This window comes from Balaenoptera musculus, chromosome 3 (assembly GCF_009873245.2).
Source record: "Balaenoptera musculus isolate JJ_BM4_2016_0621 chromosome 3, mBalMus1.pri.v3, whole genome shotgun sequence".
In the NCBI taxonomy this organism is placed as follows: domain Eukaryota; kingdom Metazoa; phylum Chordata; class Mammalia; order Artiodactyla; family Balaenopteridae; genus Balaenoptera; species Balaenoptera musculus.
Genome location: NC_045787.1, coordinates 86,718,464 through 86,742,280, shown reverse-complemented (window position 1 = coordinate 86,742,280; position 23,817 = coordinate 86,718,464). Strand labels below are relative to the sequence as shown.

The window sequence follows — 23,817 nt, the reverse complement described above, 5'->3', positions numbered from 1 at the left end:
TGAATAGACATTTCTCCAAAGAAGATACACAGATGGCACCTTTATGTATGTTCAACATCATTAATCATGAGACAAATGTATATCAAAATCACAAGGATATGTACAGAGAAATAGAAGTCCTAGAGGTGGAAGATTTTAATTTACTTCTCTGAGTCTAAGACAGATCAAGTAGATCAGAACCTAAAAAAGAGATAGATCTAACAAACGTAAGTAGTATAGTTGATCTGATTGATAAGCAGTTTCACCATTAAGGGATCCTGGGGCCCTGTAATTTAAAGGACTCTGAATTTTGCAAACACATAAAACTGATTAAATAATACACAGGAGTCTCTTTCTCTCTGAATCTGATGCTCAGCATTGGCACAGAGTGACTAGAATTCCTAAACATCCATCTTTTCATTAACACCATTCAAGCCCCAGAGAAACACTTCACCACATCTCTTGCCCTATGTCTTTGAAACAAAAGGGAACTATGTCCAAGTGACCTGAAATTTTGGAGGTTGTGCTTCTCTCTATATCACAGATGGAGACTGCTTCCAAGAGTGGGGAGCATTAAGCTGAGGATGCTTAGTTATGAGAAAAGACATATTAAGTAACTTGTCAAATTCTTACTCTCAGATAGCATAAATGTTACAAATCCTGCCTAGTGAAGTATCATTTCCCAAGGTGCTAACAGTGGTATGCTGGAGCTAGCTCATACCAGCTCCCAAGAGCCAGTGGTTAAAAAGGCAGGAATTTTGCAAGCCAGATTTTAAATCACTGGTAGCCTTAAATGAAATTGGTAAATATTACTAATCAGGACATTACTAGTGCTAATTAGTAATTAATTAGTACTAATCCCCTCTCTCCCCATGCTGGTTTAGCAGCATACTGGTATGAAGTTTCCTTTTTTTTTTTTCTTTTTTTTGTCTAGTCATGTCCTTTTTCATTGTTCTGGAGGTACCCACAATTTTTATGGTATTTGCAACAGTTTTGAAAGTGTGGTAGCTGAGGAACTTTTTGCAATATAAAATAATTAATGTTACTATTAAATTTGTATATATGTAGGTAACTTACACTGTAAATGAACACTGAACGTTAATTGTGTATATTTTTATTTTTGTAAAAATAATACAACTTTTTAAAAGTACATTAAAAAGTCAACTTTACTTTTGAAAGTTTATGAAAAATTCATATAGTCAGTAATTGTAGTTTATATTTTGCTTTTTAATTTTAATATGTAATTTTAATATTGTAGAAGAAAAATAACATTCTTGAAAAATATATGAAAACTATTGGGTTGGCCAAAAAGTTTGTTCGGTTTTTTCCGTAAGCTGGCTCTAGTAGTGCTTAGTTGTCTTTAACTTCATTTGAAACAATTTTGTTAGATTGTATTGTGACAGCTGTCATATCAGCTTGCATTTAAAAAAAAAACTTATCAAAATCGGTGAATTTTTTGTAGCCATTTTAATATTAAGATGGAAGAAAAAAGCAACATTTTCGGCATATTATGCTTTATCATTTCAAGAAAGGTAACAATGGGGCTTCCCTGGTGGCGCAGTGGTTGAGAGTCTGCCTGCCAATGCAGGGAACATGGGTTTGAGCCCTGGTCCGGGAAGATCCCACATGCCACGGAGCGGCTAGGACCGTGCGCCACAACTACTGAGCCTGTGCTCTAGAGCCCGTGAACCACAACTACTGAAGCCCACACACCTAGACCCCGTGCTCAGCAACTGAGGGAGGCCACCACAGTGAGAAGCCCGTGCACCGCAACGAGGAGTAGCCCCTGCTCACCGCAACTGGAGAAAGCCCGCGCATAGCAATGAAGAGCCAACGCAGCCAAAAATAAATAAATAAATAAATAAATCTATTTTTTAAAAAAAAAGGTAAAAATGCAGCTGAAACACAAAAAAAGATTTGTGCAGTGTATGAAGGTGCTGTGACTGATCGAACTTGTCAAAAGTGGTTTTTGAAGTTTCATGCTGGACATTTCTCATTGGATGATGCTCCATGGTCAGGTAGACCAGTGGAAGTTGATAGCGATCCAACTGAGACATTGAGAACAATCATATACCACACGGGAGAAAGCCAACATACTCAAAATATCCAAATCAGGCATTGAAAATCATTTGCACCAGCTTGGTTATGTTAATTGTTTTGATGTTTGGGTTCCACCTAAGTGAAGCGAAACCTTCTTGACCATGACCATATTTCCATGTGCGATTCTCTACTGAAATGTAACGAAAACGTTCCATTTTCAAAACAAATTGTGATGGGTGATGAAAAGTGGATACTGTACAACAAGGTGGAATGGAAGAGATCGTGGGGCAAGCGAAATGAACCACCACCAACCACACCAAAGGACGGTCTTCATCCAAAGAAGGTGATGTTGTGTATATGGTGGGATCGGAAGGGAGTCTTCTATTGCGAGCTCCTTCTGGAAAGCCAAATGATAAATTCCAACAAGTACCGCTCCCAGTTAGACCAACTGAAAGCAGCACTCAACGAAAAACGTCCAGAATTAGTCAACAGAAAATGCATAATCTTCCATCAGGATAACGCAAGACCGCATGTTTCTTTGATGACGAGACAAAACCTGTTAACAGCTTGGCTGGGAAGATCTGATTCATCTGCTATATTCACTAGACATTGCACCTTCGGATTTGCATTTGTTTTGGTCTTTATAAAATTCTCTTAATGGAAAAAATTTCAATTCCCTGGAAGACTGTAAAAGGCACCTGGAGCAGTTCTTTGCTCAAAAAGATAAAAATTTTGGGAAGATGGAATTATGAAGTTGCCTGAAAAAAGGCAGAAGGTAGTGGAACAAAATGGTGAATACGTTGTTCAATAAAAGTTCTTGGTGAAAATGAAAAATGTGTCTTATTTTTACTTAAAAACTGAAGGCACTTTTTGGCCAACCCAATAATAATAAATATTTATGTTTGATTTAAGTGGGGTTTTTTTTGGCTTTTTTTTGCGATGTCCGGCTACATACCATTCTTAGCACCCACTGTTCTGAGCACTAAGCATAGAAATAGCTGCTTCCTCTCTGCCCCAATGTCACAGGTGCAGCAGGCAGTCACACCCGTGGTGCCAGCAGGTCCAGCATCTGCAGGGCAGCGTCCCCTCCTTCCCACCCAGCGATTTAAGTTTTTGATTAAAAATGTATTTGAATTTCATATATTTGATTACTAGTACCTTTCACATTTAACACATGATTTTTGGTAATAGAACAAAAATTTATGAAAAAAATCTTAATCGTTACAATATAATTTTGTTCATGGTTGCCAGGTGTTGGGGGAGTGACAAACGGTGAGTGAGTACTTAGGGGGTGGGGTTTCTGTTTGGGGTCATGAAAATGTTTTGGAACTAGATTCCACAACGTGGTGAATATACTAAGCGCCATTGATTGTTCACTTTAAAATGGTAACTTTTATATTATGTGAATTTCACCTAAATACAATTTTTTTTAAATAAATAAAGCAATATAATTTTGTTGAAAGGAAGGCAAGAAAAAGAATTTTAGGGGATAAATACATAAATAACTTATGAATTATATATGTCTTATTATTCATCCAAACACCAGCAGCACATCACCAAAACATCCAGACGTGTAAAAGTAACTGAATTCTGTCATTTTTTATATTTTGCTGACTTTCAGTCATATAAAAACTCTGCTTTTTTTAACACGTTACTCAATTTTGTTATTATGAACATATATTTACCAAGGTAGAAGAATAAACATATTTTATTGAGTGCTAGTTTTAATGTGTAACTTTTATAATTTTTAGACATAATGTGTAACTTTTAAATATTTAGATGTGATATATTGGCCTATATTTGTGCTTCTGCCTCAGACTCCACCTACTACAGTGTGTAATGTATCAAAAGTCAGTGAAAAGGACAAAATCTGGGCAGTTCTGGAAGCAGTTCATCCAGTGATGCAGGGGAGAGTGTTAGATAACATGAGATACTTACCAAATGCTATTTGGGGGTAAATGATGAAATTTTCAATTATGGATTAATTTTTTAATCTGATTTCATATGTTTAATGTCAATGATTAATTTAGTGATATTTCAGTAGACAATTTACATAGAGAATGAAAGTTTAGAAGTTTATTACATCAGCAATATCGTTCCAAAGGACGTTGCCCATCTCTTAAAAAATGCATTATGATATATGGAATGTCTGAATATCAGTACTTAAAATGGATAATTGTTTATCCATCAGTAGAGTTTACCTACTTACTGATCTATTAAGTGTATCCAATAAGATATGGTTGGAGAAAATGCGAGAAAAACAGAAAAGAGAATTTTACTTGCAGGGCATGTGTGTACCTTACAATAATAGGCACAGCAGAACAAAGAGCTAAATATTACACGGCTGCCATAGAAAAGCTAAATGATCACTTGCTAAATTTCAACTAGAGTTGTTGGTGCTATTTAGAACTGTACTTTGAAATGGCATTGACCAAAATAACTTTTTTTTTCCTGTCATTACACCCAGTTTTGCCATCATGAAATAACCTTAAGCATATGACAAATATCCTCTGGTAGCTCCAACTACAGAATAATTGTTATTCTCAGTCCTTAAAAAAAAGTTAGAGACTGCAAACATTTTGAAGGTCAGGGACGTGACCTCCATTTCTTTTGTAGCTAACTTTCAGCACTCATGACTCTAGCTGTACTGAGGGCTGATGTCGCATTATGATTCTAGGAGGGTTTGATTGACAATAGTGCATGGTAGCCCATCCAAAAAATTAATCTGTGTTGGAAACAGTGAGATGCCCTCAAGACACTCAGTCAGTTGGTTCTTTTTTACTTTTTCTTAGAGATAGTAAGGATTATAGCGATTCTCCTCAGTTCTTGAGAAAAGGTACCATGCAGACATCAGAGCAGCATCTTATGTCTGTATTTTCAGCAGGTCAGCCAACTGATGAGGGAGCTTTAGTCTTCTTCACAATCATACTGAAATGTCAGTTTTGTCAAAAGATAGAATCATATCCGTGCCAAATGTCTGGGTGGTGGGACCACACTGGGCCATGGCAGCACTATCTGTGATGACGGAAGAGCTTAAAAGTTGATCACAGAGGCATTGCTGCTCCGTCCAAAGTATCTTCCTTTGTCAGCACTTCAGAAACTCCTTCGTAACCGTGGAGTTCGCAATAATCTTTCATGTGAAACATTTCAAAATGTCACATTACAATTGTTATTCTTCCAGTAAGGTTTGAGTTTTCACGCAGCAAAAAGAGCAAAGAGGAGAAGTGCTTTTGAACATCAACCCTGAGAAGGCAGGGACCAGTCCTTCTTCATGATCTGATAGCTATTTTAGTTCTCAAAGAAGCATAGAAAGATCCAGGCTTAGGCATGAAATAACTTTGTAGTTCCTGTACCCTAAAAGATTGAAATGGCCTTGAAGGTGAAATCTCACCTCAAACCCTCACGCCTACCATTTATTTTCTCCATTCCCTTCAACCTGCAACTACAATCTAGACTCTTTGACTTAACAATGACTTTTGTCATTAAACTGGGTTTTACATAAAACCAAAGTCCTAACTCAGTGATTCTACTTCTGCTCCTCCTACCAACTTTGAGACTTTTGAGAATAGCAGGCTTGCCTTGTCTTGTCTCTTGCAAAACACAAAGGAAAATACCTTTGAGAAGAGAAATACATATATATTCGTATATATATTAATATAGTAAATAGACTATACATATATATATTAATGTAGCAAATAGACTGTCAAAAAGGGCAAATGACAAGAAAAATTTCGTGCATTTCTCCCCTGAACTACCAGAGAAATGATAGAGGACAGATCTCAAACACAATCCCTTTGGGTTGCAAGGCAAACCCTAAACTCTGCCGTCAGAGCTGTGCCCTGTCTTGAAGGAAAAGATCACAGCTCTTTTACTCAGCAAGAGATAAAAATACCATGTGTAGAAGAGCGAGGCCTGAGAGCTATCATTTCTCCTCTGACTTCTGCTTGCTGCAGTCTGCTGAAAGATGTTATGGCTGACCAACCCTCAAAAATAGACACTGTGATGGTGATATATTGTGGCCCTTGAAGAATTTAATTGTCAAATTGACATTTATCAAAAGCTTTAGTGCATTTGAAAGATAAATTGTGCAAGTTTGGTTCGGATCAAAGAGCCCCTGTCCTTCTCCATTCATAGCACAGGCTGGCTTCAGCAGACAAGTCATGTGTGAAAAATGATCCCTTTCCACTCCCAGCTCCTCTAAGCACTGCACTGGTGACAGATAATCACAAATTTAAATGTTAGCCTCCTCTTCAGAAAGTTCTTAAAATAATGGAGAACCCATTGAGACCATTTGTATTTGAAAGGAATGCTAAATAATTTAGCATTGGGGAGAAGGAAGCGCTGTGCTGGGCAGATAAATGATGAAACCCCAGCCCAGACTCTCTTCAGCAGTTGCCACGCTAATTACAGATCAATTACTTCCCAGTTGTTTGCAACCTTATCAAAGAATGGTAAATTTACTGAGAGCAAAGTGTGATAAGATGGCTTTTCATTATTATAGTAGATTTGTTGAAACAGCTCTGACACTGAGATTAATAAGAGCTCTCCCAGAGGTAATAGGATCCGTGCGCATACAGGGAGAATCTAAGAGCTGAAAACCGGAAGCTAGACGCTATCATAAAAACCCTTCCTCTCATTAATTGTTATCATGAGTGTGTTCGCAATGCAGAAGGCCAGGAAATGACCCATTCGCTGAAACTTTCCTCGAACAATGAAGCTCTTCACTCCCAAAGAGGCATGCTGAAAATCAAAGGAAAGTAAAAGCATTTGGGTTTGGAAGCAAGAGAAGAATTTGTATGTGTACGGGGTGTGTGTGTGTGTGTGTGTGTGTGTGTGTGTGTGTGTGTGTGTGTGTGTGTGTGTGTGTGTTCTAGCTGAATTCCGTTTTCATTAGGACAATCACAAAGAGATGGTCTGTCCTATGTCACTATAAAAGGAAGTGTCAAAGTTTTTGAGGTAGATGTTAGTGGAATCACTAAGGAGCTGAGACCAATAAAGACTTGGGGTGCCTGCTAGGGTCACACATAGCAAAATTCCTCCTGGGACAGAGGACTGGGAGGAAAAACGAAGGGTTTGCAGAGGTCAGGGAATCGTTCAGATTGGAATAAGTAATGCATAATGTTCTTAACACAGGGCACGGTAGCTATGGGGCCCTATTTTTGTTTTATTTTTTTAAATTGAGAAACAACTCACTGAGGAACTCTTACATTGGTTAATTCTAGCACCGCTCTGCCAGTCTCCCAACCATTCAGAGGCCATCTCCACACCTCCTGATAAGTCTGAGTGGGCACTGGAACACCTGTGGAATTGTTTATTCAATTTTGCAAGCTACTGCTATTTGAAATATATGCTCCGGTCGGAGGAATATGTGGGAAATAAAGAGAAATGTCCTCCCTGACTTGGGAACTAAAGTAATGTTTCAAATCCCAGTGGAAATGGATGAAGAGAAAAGCTGAGAGGCAAGGGCCAGCTTTTGAGGAATGGACAGTCTTTTATAAGACGTTTTAATAAACTCTTTCATAGCTTTTTTCTGACTTTTAAAGGAAATAAGAAACCATAGGGTAAAGGTCAGATCCCTTTGTGAATCGAAAACCAGTTAGGAAAGGGAAGGACTTGCTGGATTTGTGAGGCAGCATTTAGTGGTAGGACATCCATCCTCATGTCCTTGTTGAGTGTTGCTGATGGGCTTATGAACTAAATGCGGTTTTCCATAAATGATGTTTAACTTAACATCTTGGGAATTCCATTCAGTTAAGCTCTGTACTATTAACCTTGTTTTTTGAACAGACTCAAATAAGTAAACTAATGCTCAAGGACAGAAAATAATTCTGGCCAGATTACTTTCAGAACCAAATTTGAAGCCTTGTTGTAGATGTCAATGCCGGTGAGTCTGTTCCTCTGAGGATAAGCCGTGGCAAATTTGAAGACTTTTCAGATACAACCAAGCAAATTAGGAAAGAGGCCAGGGGAAAGCGTGTAGTATTTAATTTGTACAAATGAAAGGAAAGATGATAATGACTAGGGAAAGCTAATATAAACTTTGTCTACTTCAAACTTAATTCTTCAAACATACAAACTTAATTCATACACATCCCTATGGAAGGATCTTAGGAATAATTGTCGACCAATCAGTACATTTCTTCTAATAGCCTGAGCCACACACACGAAGAAAACAAGATGAAAAAGTAAGTCAATGTGGCATCAGTAGTAATGCTTGTTTTTTGTGTGTTCACTTTGTGTCTCTTTGCCACTTCAGTGAGATAAAGCAAAAACGATACAAGAATAATAAAATATCCTCTTTAACATTTTTCTCCGTCTTCTAGAAGAAGGTAGCAAGAAACCCAAAACAAATATTTGCATCCTCTTCTACTCAATAGGCTATTTGTAAGGTGATAATAGAAAGAGAAAGCTCAGAAAAGCCTTTGAAAACCACACAATGGAATTTCCAGCCTAAATTTCTCTCCTCTCCTCTCAGTCCTCTCCCTTTCGCATCTCTCCTCTCACTTGCTGAATTTGATTTATTTCTCTCTTGATGGTTATTTGGACATAGCAACATCGTGCTTTTCACATTCCTGTTGCAAATTTGTTTTCCTCCATTTTAAAAATCAGGCTGGGAAAACTCTAGTGTGTGTCTGTGTGAGTTGCTATTACATGAAGGGGAGACAAGAGGAAGGGAGCTGGTGTGGTGTATGAATTACACATGGTGAGATTATTTAGCATGGACTGTCTTGGAGCAGATGTGTTTGATGTATTCAAACACGTGCATATTCAAAACTCACAAGAGGTGTTAGGAAAGCTGATCAGTTCTCTCCATACTTCCTGCCCAGAATGTCAGAACAAAGGATCACTTGATGAAATTGAAGGGCAGAGATTTATGAGGGGAGGGGGTACAAAATGAAAGGAAATTCCACTTCACATTACATTCATTCAACTTTCTGAATCTGCTTCCATGGAAATCCCTGATTTAATAATGTAGCTGGATTTTAATAAGGTTAATTTTCTCACTGATTATACCACATGTACAAGGTTTCACTGAGATTATGATAAAAATAAGAAAATCTCTTGCTTTGGGTTGTAAACCATCCTTGGAATAATTAACTTGATTCTGTGCACAGTGTTGGCAGAGTTATTTGAGGGAAATGTTGGATTTATTTCCCCTCCTCAAAAGCAGTGCTTTTGGATCATTATTGCACTGGATGAACATTTTCGCTTTAGAAAATCCTGCTAATGATAACCCTAGATCCACTTTGTTGAAGAGACTGCTTCATTTTGTGTTAGCTGTCATTTTCTTTTTCTTTTTCTTTTTTTGGCTGCGTTTGGGTCTTCATTGCTGCACCCAGGCTTTCTCTAGTTGCAGCGAGTGGGGGCTACTCTTCGTTGCAGCACGTGGGCTTCTCATCACAGTGGCTTCTCTTGTTGTGAAGCACAGCCTCTAGGCGCGCGGGCTTCAGTAGTTGCAGCACACAGGCTCAGTAGTTGCGGCACGAGGGCCCTAGAGTGCGCGGGCTTTAGTAGTTGTGGTGCATGGGCTCAGGAGTTGTGGCGCACAGGCTTGGTTGCTCCACAGCATGTGGGATCTTCCTGGACCAGGGATTGAACCCGTGTCCCCTTTATTGGCAGGCGGATTCTTAACCACCGCACCACCAGGGAAGTCCCTAGCTATCATTTTCTAAAGTGTTGGGACTGAGCCCCATTTTTAAATGTATACTCTTTTTCATTATACAAGTAATATATGCTTATTTAAGAAAATACAGAAAATTAAGGAAAGAAGAGAAAAACTGATATCACCCAGACAGTGCTACTGTTAACTTTTCAATGAATTTTCCTGTAATCCTGTATTTCCTGTATGAAGGATTTTTTTGCTCGCTAGTTGGCTGGTTTGTATAATATATAATCATGCTTGTTTAGAATTTTGCATCTTGCCTTTCTGGCAACATTTTTTTTTTTTTTAATTTTTTTTTTTTAATTTTATTTTTATTATTTATTTTTTTTAGCTGCATTGGGTCTTTGTTGCTGCGTGCAGCTTTCTCTAGTTGCGTCAAGCGGGGACTACTCTTCGTTGTGCAGCTCGGGCTCTAGGTGAGTGGGCTTCAGTACTTGTGGCTCGTGGGCTCTAGAGTGCAGGCTCAGTAATTGTGGCGCATGGGCTTAGTTGCTCCGCGGCATGTGGGATCCTCTCGGACCAGGGCTCGAACCCGTGTTCCCTGCATTGGCAGGCGGATTCTTAACCACTGCGCCACTAGGGAAGCCCTCTGGCAACATTTTAACATAAGTATTTTCTATGTTATTGCATAGTCCTTATAATCATTGCAATGGTTGTATAACATTTCACTGAGATCACAGACTGTGGTTTACTTAACCATTCCACTATTATTGAATATTTAACCTGTTTTCTGTTTTTTGCTATTGTGTAGAATTGTTTCCTTGGAGTAAATTCCTGCAAGTGGTGTTACTGAGTCAAAGAACATGAATATTTTAAAAGACCTCACTAATTTGAAATGCAAATAACTAGGAGAAATAGATTGATAGGTTTGTTTGATTCCATGTTTCAATATTCAAATAATGAGACACTGCTTTAGGTAGGAGAATAGCAAAGACATCAGTTGTAAGCCATTTTGAGTGAACTGATGTCTGCCTCAGCCTCATTGTAAAGATAGGACCTGAGGTCTCTGTTGTGCACCAGAGCCCTTTATGGCACCCATACCTTGTCAGGTGGCCATCATTTCTATGGGACATCAGTTCCCAAACTGGTTTGTTGACTCTTGTTAGCAACCTTTTGTCATTTTCACAAAGCACATTCTCAAATTCCCCTGGTGCAAAACATCTACAATTGCTGCCCTGAAGATTCTTGATGGTATTTTTCTTTCACTACTTATATAAAATTGAATTTGCTTTCTTTTGCTTCTTAGGTGACAGAGTAAACTCACCCAGGCACACTCAAGGGCAAATATGCTAACACAAATAAAGGGAGTTGGGCTGGGTTTCAGAAAGAGTATTTTAGAACGGGGGAGAAGGTTTTAGACCATCTTAAGTGGATTTTTAAAAAAAGATATTTAGACCATTTTCAGATCTCTTACCCACAACTCCCCTGGCGTAAGTGCTCCCTCATGGGAAGGAGAATTCCATCAGAGACAGACAGGGCCATTTTGTGGCAGTGGGTACCATCCTAACCCTGCAGCCTCTGGTGTCCCCTTATATTATCACAGTAGCAGAACCAGAAGGTCAAAATGCCACTTTCTGTCTATGGCAAAAATGGGACTGTCCTCATTCTATGCCTGCCCCAAGGCCCTGCTCATCTTTTGCCCTGGATATGCTGTGATGTTATGTCAGGGTCTGTACCAGCCAGCTGTGTCACATGAGTTTCCTTCTGAGAAACAGATGGGCAGGGGGAGGTCTGTTCCAGAGCTTAGAGAAGCTAGGGCTTGCAGGTAAAGTTAAAGCAATGGTCGTCTTCAGTGAGGGGGGCTTTTATGGAAGAAAAATAAGACTGCCCTCTAAGGCAGCCAATAGGCAAGGATAGTCCAGCGCTGTTAAATTTTTTAATAAATTGCCAACCTTAAAAAATTGGGCAAATTCCCATGAAAATTTAGGTTTCTTATTTCTCATTTAAAAAATCAAAAGGGTAACACTAGGCTGCATTTCCATTAAGTACTAGTCTGAGTGGTAACTCTACCCTTACACCATGAGACATTCTTTCCTGTTTACCATGGTTCCCATCTTTCCCTATTTGTTTCTCACACCTTCCCACTTCAGTCACTCAGTTTCCTCTCCTGACCAAGCAGGCACCTGAATTTGCAAACTTCGAGTTGCAAGAGTGTGTCTGGGAAGAATTGTGGGGTGCAGTATCCTATATCAAGCATGACAATACCTTGCCTTTCTCAAGGATGCCACAGTCTTTTCGTTAGGGGCCAATGTCACTGGATAGTCTAACTCGGGGTCCTCAACCCCCAGGCAGCGGACTGGTACCGATCTACGGCCTGTTAGGGACCAGGCTGCACAGCAGGAGGTGAGGGGCGAGCAAGCGAAGCTTCATCTGCCGCTCCCCATCGCTCCCCATCGCTCGCGTTACCGCCTGAACCATTCCCCACCCCCATCCCCGCCATCCGTGGAAAAACTGTCTTCCACGAAACCAGTCCCTGGTGCCAAAAAGGTTGGAGACCGCTGCAAAACTCCTCTGACCATACTATGACTCTCCAGGGCTGTTTGCACTTACCTATACAAATCCTCGGTTGTTCACCTGCACAATCACATAAATAATTTGGCTGACGTTAACAATGGGCTTGACTTCACATCATCTTAAAAGTACAGCATGGGAACTTTCTCTTTCTCATTAATTAACATTCTGTGGGATGTTTTGCTCAATGCTTTAGTGTGATGCTAATTTAGAAAGACAGTATAGCCTGGTCACTAAAAATTAATCTCTATGAGAAACTGTTGACCATGCTTACCCCTAACCCTAGGAAGCATTTAAAACTGAGGTCTAGGGCTTCCCTGGTGGCGCAGTGGTTAAGAATCCGCCTGCCAATGCAGGGGACACGGGTTTGAGCCCTGGTCCGGGAAGATCCCACATGCCGCGGAGCAACTAAGCCTGTGTGCCACAGCTACTGAGCCTGTGCTCTGGAGCCCGCGAGCCACAACTACTGAGCCCGTGTGCCACAACTACTGAAGCCTGTGCACCTAGAGCCCATGCTCTTCAACGGGAGAAGCCACCACAATGAGAAGCCCACACACCGCAAGAAGAGTAGCCCCCGCTCGCCACAACTAGAGAGAGCCCACGTGCAGCAACAAAGACCCAACACAGCCAAAAATAAATAAATAAAATAAATAAATAAATAAATAAATAACAAAAAAACCCCTGAGGTCTATAATGGGAAAGAGTGTTCCTTTCCATCATCATATTTTGCAGTGTATTGGTTTTTTTCCCACCATATAAAGGTGTAATTTTCATTTACAAAAAGGTAATGGTCATTTTAAAATAACACATGGGAGAAGGGATTTAACTTTGAATAAAAAATCAGAGTACAATAAATAGTATGTATACAGCAGGATCCAAATTTTATAAAAATGTCATTTTATGTGCATATAAAAACTCTGAAAGGGAATAGTTCACAATGTTAATTGTGATTGTCTCTAAGTGGTGAGATACAAGTAAATTTTCTTCCTTAAAGTATATTTTTTTATTACCTTTGGGTCAGGTCTCTTTTATAGAAGAATATTATCTAGAAACTCTTACAGTTAAACAATTTGAAACAGCGTTCTAAAATCTTTCTTTAAAAAGATATCAGCTGTTAGTACATGAGACTATGCTGTATATTGATGAAATTCAATGTTCATATGAAATGATTAAATATATCTGTTTCTCCCTTTATGAAAGGAATCATACTTCCTTTCATAACTCCAGGTCTGATATGGGACCAGCCCATTTCACAGACACCACAACTGAGGAAATACCAGGAAACAGGGACAAGAGGCAGGTGACAGCATATCTGGTACATATTAGCCTGTGATACTTTTCAGCTAAATAGTAATTCCACCTCACTCTTTCCCTTCTGGGTTTCAGGGAAGAGAGATACATAAAAATGGCAAGAGGAGTTGCATGTACGTAATCCATTCATTGTTATGGAAGCTGAACTGTGGTCTCTTCTCTTTATTGCTTGTGCCATGTGACTAAGCCTTTCTAACAATACAGTGAGAAACTGAGATGCAGATTACGACAAGAATATTACCAACCTGTGGAGAGTCTTATATAGAACACTTTTAGGTTTTGTTTTATGAGAAAAGATAAGCATTGCACTAATAAATTAAAGTTTTTCACTTTGAACTCTTATTAATAGATAGTTAATATTATTTATTAATAGGAAAACCAGATAGGAGATTAAAAGAAAACAGACTTAACAATATCCATTGGAATAATTCAGTTTGATATTAATGGTAGGGGTCTCAAAGGGGAGAGTGTTCCAGAACCTTCACTGATTTATTTATTTTACCAAGAAAAAGCACTGCATTGGATCAAAGTTAAGTTAATTACCAGAATGTATTTAGACATCCCTAAACAGAGGCTAAGGTCTTTATAAACATCTCTTGCGCTCTTGTCTGGAGAATGAAACAGGAATATACCATTTAGAAGACCATGTAAATGATTCTCACCAAATCACCGAGCAAGTTTGAAATGACTTTACAGAAAAGTTTCTCAGTCCCTCAGGTGCCAAATGTGTCCTGGTGCCCACAGCGCTCTGTATGCCTCATCAGCCCTCTGGGTTCTCTCCCTGGCTTCATCTCTTTCTCAACCCCTACTTCAAAAGCAGATGATAAAGGCCATTCTCCCAGGCATATTTCCTAACTGCAACTATTAGCATTTTCTTCTCATTCTTTTTTTGCAATGAAAAAAAAAAAAAAGTAGAGCTCTTTTCCAAGTCGTTGCATTCCTTGTGGCTGCAGATGGGGCCACCTGCGAGTCATGCTGCTCTCTCCGTCTCCAGAGGGAGAAAAGGCAGGCCTTGTGTTTTCTGCCCCCCACTCCACTTCTCATCCTTGTGTCTCTCAAAGGACACCCCAGAAACACAATTGTCACATTTTAAGCAAGTGAGTGGAAAGTGAGAATTAGCAATTTCCAACCTTTTTTTTTCTAATCAAGGAGCATTCTGTTTTGCCAGCTCCCCTCTGGTGGAAAAGGCGCTTGGGTCTGACAAGAGTCTCTCCCGTTGTGGCACCGAGGCCCAGGGTGACAGGAAGACAGACAGAGACGGACCAGAGCTGCCGTGTTCCTTCGTTAATTCAATGACCATGAAAAGTAAACTTTCCTGACACAGTTTCGTGGTTCACTGCTTTTATTCCCCTGTCCTCTCTGAGCACAGAACAACTTTTGACTTTACCTCAGTAATTAGCCAGCCTCAGACAGCTGAAATTTAAGTCCCTCTGAGAGGTGGTAAAAACAACTTAAAGAGCTATGACTAAAACCATTAGTCTACACCACCTTTTTAGAAGCTTCTGAAACCTCTTTTTCTTTCAAAATTCTTCATCTTTGAATTTGAAGAAATCAGAGCCTGGGCAGAGTAATAAATACTTAATTCTCAATAGATGGTTCCTGATTTGCCCAGGCCAACTTGTACATAATCCAGACTGCAAAGAAAAATGAACCACCTGATTCATTTACTGTACCTGTTAACAGTCTAATTCCTAGAAACATCAGACTTTCAGTACTTTATCTTAAGACCCTATTGCTCTCAGGCAAAATGCCAGTCACCCTATTAAAAATCCTGAAAAAAAAAAAAAAGATTGGTGATTAAGACAAAAACCACACTCTGCATTAGGGACTAGCATCTGACTTTCCACTTGCCCCCCAGGTGAAGGCGATCCATCAACCATGCCTTAAATGAGCCAGTATAACACTGGTGAATTTCAAAATCACCAGCAAAGCCAGCTTTGGAAAGAACTTCTGGAGTAATCAATCCCCATGGATTTTGCCATTACTCCATTCTTCTCTCTCAAAAGCTCATCTCCTGGGTCTCTTTCCCTAAGTCAGCACTCAGCACCCCAGGGCTCTCTGTCAATCCTTCATCTGGTTCTATCACCCCCTGTCCAGACCTACTGCTTCTCCCTCCCGATTGCTGCTGAGCTCTCAGCCTCCACGCCTTCGCTTGAGACGGATCCAGGTTTCCTGCTACTCTCTTGGTACAAACTACAAATCTAAGACACCGACCCTAATTCAAGTTCTAGGAGAGCATCTGAGAGAATCTGTTGATCTTCTCTGTCTTCAAGAGTCTCCTAGAGACAATACCCTGTCTTTACCTAAGTCCTGGAAATGAGTCTAATAGTAGAGATTCCTTACCAGCCCGATCACAAGAAGAAGGTGGCTGTCAATTTCTCCCATGTAGTGGGCTGGCCCTGGTCATAAATACATGTGTGGGAAACTGAACTGAAGTTAGTAAACCTAGTATTTACCCTGACCTAAAATTATTTACTGGGAGGTCTTGTTGATGCTTCTTTTCTATCGTGCTTTATAAACACAATTCTCTAAACTTATTCATGTTTTTCCTTTTTCAGCTTCAAAGCTATTCGCAACTGCACTCTCACTCCACACAAGTGTGTCATGATCAGTTGTGAGATGTCACAAGAAATTTGTTACCAGTAATAGCTTTTCTGAAGCCTGCGAAGTATTTGCTTTCTTTTTCTAAGAAGAGAGTTTTCCAGGCTATAGCAACCATCTCACAGTCTTGTTACAGCTAGAATAACACTGACAGCACCCTTGAGAGTGTGTTGCACATGTGAAAGTCATCTACCATGGATGATAAGGAGGAAAAAACGTTGACAAACTCCATGCTACAGCATTGGATCCGGTAACTGAATATAATAAGGGAGATTATTGGATCATTATTCCAATGGACTCCTATTCAATTAAACTGTATTCGTAGAAGAGCAAGGCAGATAATTCACAGGAAGGAATAAGGCACCATGGTGACTCTGTGACCTAGAGAACACACCAGATCAAAAAGCCTAGCAGCTCCTCTGCTCTGGCTGAATGCTGTCATGAGACAAAGCAAAGCCAGTGGTGCCACCATTCCCAGTTTTTCCAAAGAAACCAGAAATGCAGATTTTAGTGTGAAACCTCTCCATTTGGAAATGTAAGAATGTATGTAAAACATAAAACCTAATTTATAACTTGCTAAACTCTATCTGTGCCAGGTGATACACAAGCAGGCAGGCTGGTCTACAGGTCACAGTTTGCAATTTCTGGATTAAACAAGATATTAACCATCAAGACTCAGCTGGACTCTATTTAGCATCCAAAGATGAGTGAGACCCAGTCCCTGACTGCAAGGAACTGATAAGGAAGAGAAGTAAAGCACCGGTCCTGGATAACAGTAGGCAAATGTTGTCACCTTCCTTAGGAGAAGCACAAAGTACCATTCGGCCAGGAAGCAGAGGAACCCGAGTCAGAGAGCTCGAGTCTTATCCCAGTGTTGGTCCGCATCTTAGTCAGCTTCTTGGCAGGGGCCGTGAAAGTCTGGCCCCTGAGCCCTGCTATAGCAGAGAAACAGCCTTCTATAGATCCATCTCCGCTGGTATTCGAGAGCAAACACAGGACTTCCTAATCAGGGCCCCCAGTCGCCTATTAGGTGACTTGCAGACACGGCCCCACATGAACAAGAGTTATGAGTGGATGACATATTTACACAGGGTAGGGGAAAAAAAAGGCCTCTTCCTCTAGGCAGTTGCAGCCCCTTGACAGGATGTTCAGCTTGGCTAGCAGATTAGGGGATGGATTTCATCCCCAGCTGTGTCTTTGGCTGGGCATCCTTTAGCAGGGCACAAAATGCAGGGCATATTTACCAAGCAGCCCAGCTTCTTACCAACTTAGGTGTGCATCTCCAGATGTGCTTTTTTGGAACCTAGTAAAATGTAGGCTGTGTTGAAAATTATTTTCCTGCAGCCTTTCTACCTGCCGTGTGGATGGAAATCAGGAGCCCTTGGGATGTGGAGCTATTTAAAAATAAATGTGGCATATGTAACCATAGCAAGCGATTATATCAATTCTAAATGGACTTTGCCCTAAGAAAAATAAAAAGCCAAGCTTTGGGGTTTTATTTCATTTACCAGAACCCAAGTGAATTGAGCGTGATTGAAGTGCCTGTGTTTGGCTGGGCTCCTCTATGTAATGCTGGCTTGTTGGACTGGTTTGAGTGGACCCAGCTGTAAAACTAAGAAGCCCCTCTGGACACAATCTCTTCCCAGATGCCAAAAATACCTCCTCTTTGAGAAGCTGGAGGAATAATTCTGCTCCAACAATAGGACATTCTTTCTTCTTGAAGGTTTTATTTTTGCAGGGAATAGAAATGGAGCAGGAGGTTATTCTCTGCCACAAGGCAATGCCCAAAGCGGGGACAAAGTCCTAACCTAGTTAGGAGACTGGGAATTTGATCCAGCATCCCAAAGAGAAAATTGTTCTATGTTTCTCTTTAGACACAGCAGCCTTGTCCTATCACGTGTGTGTGTGGGGTGGGTGCACACACACTCACACATGCACATTTGTCCGTGTTGCCAGATGGGGGCGAGAATCACTAAGATTCTTGGAACCCAACTTTGTTTTTATTTCTGAAGGCATCTCACTCACAGAGTTTTTTCAAAAACCCCAGTGCTGAAATATTTCACCAAGCTGTATTACAGCAACTTGGATTATACTGCGGGTGGTGTGTACATTCTCTTCCTACACATTGCTTTGTGGATTGTTGTGTAGCCATAAACTCTTTATGCAGACCTTACCCCCTCCTTTATTTTTCTCTCAGGGTGTACTCAGCACTTCTCCCATACAACCTTGTAGAACGAATGTCTCCCAGTTTTATTTTAGCTCACCACTTAGTTTGAAAATCTTGCTTCTTGATTCAATTTGAACAACTGTGAGAGTTCGGATTGAAACAAAACAAAAAAGCATTACCTCTCTGTCTGATGTTGACTTTCAAATTGGAGAGAGGACTCCTGGGGTTAAACAGAAGATGTGTGGTATCTTCTTGTAAGGAGCATTTTTTTTTCCTTTCTTTTTAATAGAAAACTTCTGACTGAGACAAAGAGGCCAGGAGAGTCCGTTGAAAAATCAGAACATCTCATGTGGCTATTCCAATGGAAAATAAAAAGAAACACAAATCTTGTACAGCACCTCAGTCCCTATGCTGGAACCAAAACTGTTGGAGTTAGGAGTGGTAATTTACCTCACTGGGGATCTAAAGTAATTAAACGGTGTCTCAAACCCAAACTCTGAATGGATTTAAGTCATCACTAGGGATGTGCAGTCCTTCCTTGGGAAAAAAGTGAAAAATATGCATTCTGATGGCAAACAAGAAAGCTTTCCATTTGATTCTGTATTTCTTTATAACATCTGCTTCTTGCTGCCTGTCACATTTGAGCTTATCTTCCTTATTCTAGCAATAAGAAAGCAATGTTATAGCTTGTTATGTCGAAGCTGTGAAGGAAGCGTGGACCTAGCTGAAGAAAGCAAGTCGTTATTTTTCTTAATTATTTCCGAAACGTCATCTCTGATACCATCCAGTCTTTTGTAACTACGAGGAGAAAATTGAATAACCACCCATTTCCCTAGAACAGCTTTAAAAAGTTTGCAGTCAATTTTTTCGGTTGGCCATGAAACATTCGATGATATGGGTAAGCTTGCAGGATGATAGGAGAGCCATTACATGCAATCAGGAAAAAAATATTATGGTGTATACAGGCAGATTGTTTCACATCGTTCAGTTAGTTTAGGTTAAGAAATGTTTTCTCTCAGGAAATGCCTTTAAACCAGGGCTACATTTTATTTAATGATGTGGAAAAATTCCACAAAATATCCTTATGAGAAATGTATTTAATTTTCTCTTTTTAAGCCAGTCAGCAAGTAAAGTGAGCTGCATATTGCTCACATTACTAACACCGCCTGGCAGAGCACGTTGAAATATGCCTGGTCATGCACATTCGGAGGTAATGTTAGTTGGGAGCACTTGGTACGGTTGCTTAGCACTTTGCGGAAACTGATTGACTTCAGCTGCTGAAAATTTCTGTAGGGATGTGGACAGATGTTGAAACCCAGGGTAAACTCCCCTTGCCTCTTTCTGTCCTTAAGTAGAGAGGAATAAACAGAAGTGCATCCTGGCATCACTAAATAAGATCCTCGCCTTCTCCTGGCTTTAATGACTACACAGAGGAAAGAGCATTTATGCCCTGATCTAAAAAGAGCAGTTATCAGCCTTGGCGTCATCAGGGTGTGCAGGGGCAGGGGGGCTGAAAAACCTCAGGCAATATGGCTGAGCTCCCAGTGTGTATCTTCCTTCGCTCTCATTCTGCCTACTATACTAACTCAATTGATCTTGTTCAGAGTTTAATCACAAACAGGTCACACTCTGTCCTTCCCTGGGTCACTCGGTTTCTCTCTCTGACCTTTGGTGGAGATGGGCTTGTTCCACTCCGCTTTATAAACACTGCAAGGCAGTAATGACGTTCTCAGAATATGTGGGATTCAGTTATGAAAACCACTGGGTTGACAGTGATAAAACAGTGTGCTAAATTATCTTTCCCCCCTACATTTACAATCTGCAAACTAATTTTTACTCCTGGTAAAAAGTAAACTGGAAAGATAGGCTGATTTTTGATAGAGGTAACTGTGATAGAAAATTCTTGTGCAAAATGAAATGTATCTGATTTAGTTAAGATTTCCTCTCTTATTTGACCTTCACTCTTGCTTCCAGCTCAAGGCTACTTGCTTGAACACTACAAAGGGAATGTGTGTTTTTTAGAAGTCAGATATGCAAAGGAAGAATTGTATAGGCAGGGCTGCTTAGGCATTTTAATTCTATTAAAGCGGTCACAGGATAGTGTTTTTTATAGGATCAACTTCTACAAATTTTAAATATGTACACTGAGACTGAAGTCCATACATGATCAGCAAATTAATAGAAAATCTATGTACTAACAAGGGTATGAGCATAATGAAATGATAGTCTTTGACCCTGGTAAAGAAATTAATCGTAATTATTTGTTTTCCTGCCAAGGTTAATTGTTGGGAGTTTTCAATGTGCTAATTGCTATTAAGGAGGATATCAGCTGTCAGTTAAAATGAAGTATTGTTGCTACATAGGAAGAGCTTCTGCCCTCCAGACTGTTGATTGACATTAGGCCATGGGTAAACATTGGGGTATGGGACTGGTGCAGATGGTCCCTTGAAGCCAAGTGTCTGACTTAATCTAATGGGAGCAAAAAGGAACCAGTGTCCTGCAACACAGTGTATCATCTCTTTGACCCAGAGACAGATGGTATCTCATGCATAATAGAGGTTATTTTACACAGAGCTTTCAGTTCCCTGGGAAATATACTAGTCTTCCTGACTAAGGACCAAGAGCTTCTCTTAAAGAAAAATCTTGCAAGAGAAATAAAGATCTCCCATAAATGATCAAATATTTGGTCCCCCTCACCAGGTGTCCTGTTTCATTAGTAGCTAACATCTGCTAATACTAAAATAAGCTGGCCATTGACCCCATAGTACAATAACCAATGAGTATGTGTGATATTACTGAGCAAGGGAAATAAATGTAATCTCTTTTGTAGGTAATCAACTGCTGTCCTATTGCTTTTGATAGCTTTGTATTACCTACTTGATAGAATAATATTTTTATACTTGTGGAGACAAATATAATTAATGATCGTAAAATATATACCTCCATGATTTTCCCACTATAATCTTTGACACAATATTCTATACTTTAGCTCTATATAGAGTGAAAAATTAATTCATATTTTTACTAATTCTCCTGGTTATTAATTTCATACAGCATCCCTCTTTTCCCCTTAGCACATAGGTTAAAATGTGGAGTTGCTCAGATTACACTGAGGGCTTAAATAGCTCAACAAAGTCTCTAATAATTTTTCTCTATTCTAGAATAAAATAATGTTAGACTGTTCAATTTCGTACCATGTATTGGACCATCCATCTTGAACTCTCTATTTGGAGTCTTAATCCAGAGTGGTCACCTTAACTCTTATTATGCTTGGCTATCCTAAATCTTTTTGAGTGGAGCTACCAGAATTAATTGTACTCTTTAAGATAAATATTTTAAGAAATGTCTTAATATTGGTATATTATAGTTCTTTGTTTCAACCATCTTTCCTGATTATGGAAATGATACATATTCAAGAGACAAAATTTGGGGAAAAAAACAGAAAAATATAAATCACTTTTAGAAAGTAATGTTGGATTATTTTTCTCCCCATTTTGTTGTCCTTCCCCAGAAATAATTTAAATTGAATATTGATTTTATTTTTTACTTCAGAATATATCACGATTATAACGGCATAGTGATTCAATTAATCTTTGAACAAAGTGTTTTAGAATTCAAGAGGCTCAGAGTTTTTAAATTTCTTGTATCTCTGGAGGACAAAACACCTTTCTAATTTCCAGAAATAATTCCTCTGCACTAATAGATGATGGAACCCAATTCTCAAACCTTTATTCAAGAAAAAAATCCCAGTGGAGCCTGATGTTTAGGTAAGTACGTAACATCGAGGCTGTATTTTACGTCCTGACCAATACTGTGGCCATTCACATGTGAGTCCTCCTGGGACCCCACAATGAATACCACCTGGCTTTGGAGAGTTGAAACACTTACATGTCTTAAGTGCTACGTAATGACTTCCTGGAAGAGACTTTAGTCTCCATCAACATTTTGCTAAAAATGATTGCAGGAGAAATTTTTGTTTTACCTTGAACTTCTTTTGTTGAAACTGTATGTCTTAAATTCTCTATTCTTTATTAAATTTATCTTTAGCAACAGATTTTTTCATCCAGCTTCTCAACTACAATATGTAGTTTTCATAAAGGTTCTCAACAATCTCTCTTTTGTACCGTATGTTTATCTACCCCATCCCATTGGAATTTAATGTACGTATTTAACACCTCAATGGCTATAGCCAGGTAGATTTTTATTTTTTAGATTATATTTTACTTTAAAGAATTTCTGTTTTCTTTCTGAAAAGTCATTTCTCTGCTTCATCACACAGGGTTTGCTCTTTCTTGCCCTTACGCTTTACTTTTCAAAAGCAGAGTGACCCTCACCTCAGTGCCTTTAACTCAACATGCTTATACAACCTCAAGGCTGATTCTAGTCTGCTGTGTGTGGGTTGGCGTGGGGGGGTGGGGGTGGGGGGTGTGTTTTGGGATTTTGGGTTTTGGCTTTGGTTTTTATCTGTTCTCTGTACTTAATTTGTCCGTGGGACTGTTGCTGCTGCTACTTACCGGGGCAAGAATTGTAGATTTGTAGACTCTCACTCTACAGTGAAAGGCTTCTCTTAGGTTTATTTCACATAGTGGTTCTTAACCTCTTGTATCTTATTTCTGACCAATGTGACTAAATCGTAAACTCCTTGAAGGCAAGGGAATGTAGCTTATCACTACTAATATATATGTATCTTCAATGCTAGCACAGTGCCCGACATATGAATTACTTGATAAATATTGAATGAAAGGATGAATGAGTGTCCCTGCATCTTACCTGATTCAAAATGCTCACTTTTTCTCAAGACTGACTTTTATTAGTTTTTGAAAATGTAAATATCATCTATAGACAGTTTTAAAGATATTATAATTGTGGAAGTATTTGTGGGAGTGAGTTCTCATGCTTTTACTAAAGCAAAAACAACCTTTAGAAGTAGTCACGATGCTGTTGTGAGTGGAAATAGAGATGGTGGAGAATTAATCCTTTGTAGTTGTTCTGAAGTCCCGTGTCTACCTATCGCTGAAACCATCATTCTGGTGTCGTTGCCCTCCTACCACTGCCTCCTCTCTCATTTCCTGCCTACCTGAACATCTCTGCTCAGACAACTCCTCGGAGGGTACACACCATCCCTCAAAGCCATTCTTCCATCAGTAGCTCTATCAGTAACAAGAATAACAACAATTATAACCCTTGGCATGTGCCAGACACTGTGTAAGCATTTTAGAACTATTAACTCTTTAATCTCCCAGCAACACTCTTAGAAGATACTATTCTTTTTTTTTTTTTTAATTTATTTATTTATGGCTGTGTTGGGTCTTCGTTTCTGTGCGAGGGCTTTCTCTACTTGTGGCAAGCGGGGACCACTCTTCATCGCGGTGCGCGGGCCTCTCACTATCGCGGCCTCTCTTGTTGCGGAGCACAGGCTCCAGACGCGCAGGCTCAGTAATTGTGGCTCATGGGCCTAGTTGCTCCGCGGCATGTGGGATCTTCCCAGACCAGGGCTCGAACCCGTGTCCCCTGCATTAGCAGGCAGATTCTCAACCACTGCGCC

The 23,817-nt window shown here is 39.7% G+C and overlaps 1 non-coding gene across 1 annotated transcript; it reads right to left on the bottom strand.

Moving 5' to 3' along the window:
* Positions 1-2,956: 2,956 nt before the first annotated feature.
* LOC118893721 lies at positions 2,957-3,089 on the bottom strand. The gene has a single exon (XR_005019570.1). It is a non-coding gene; the product is annotated as a small nucleolar RNA SNORA43 (small nucleolar RNA).
* Between the last annotated feature and the right edge of the window lie 20,728 nt (positions 3,090-23,817).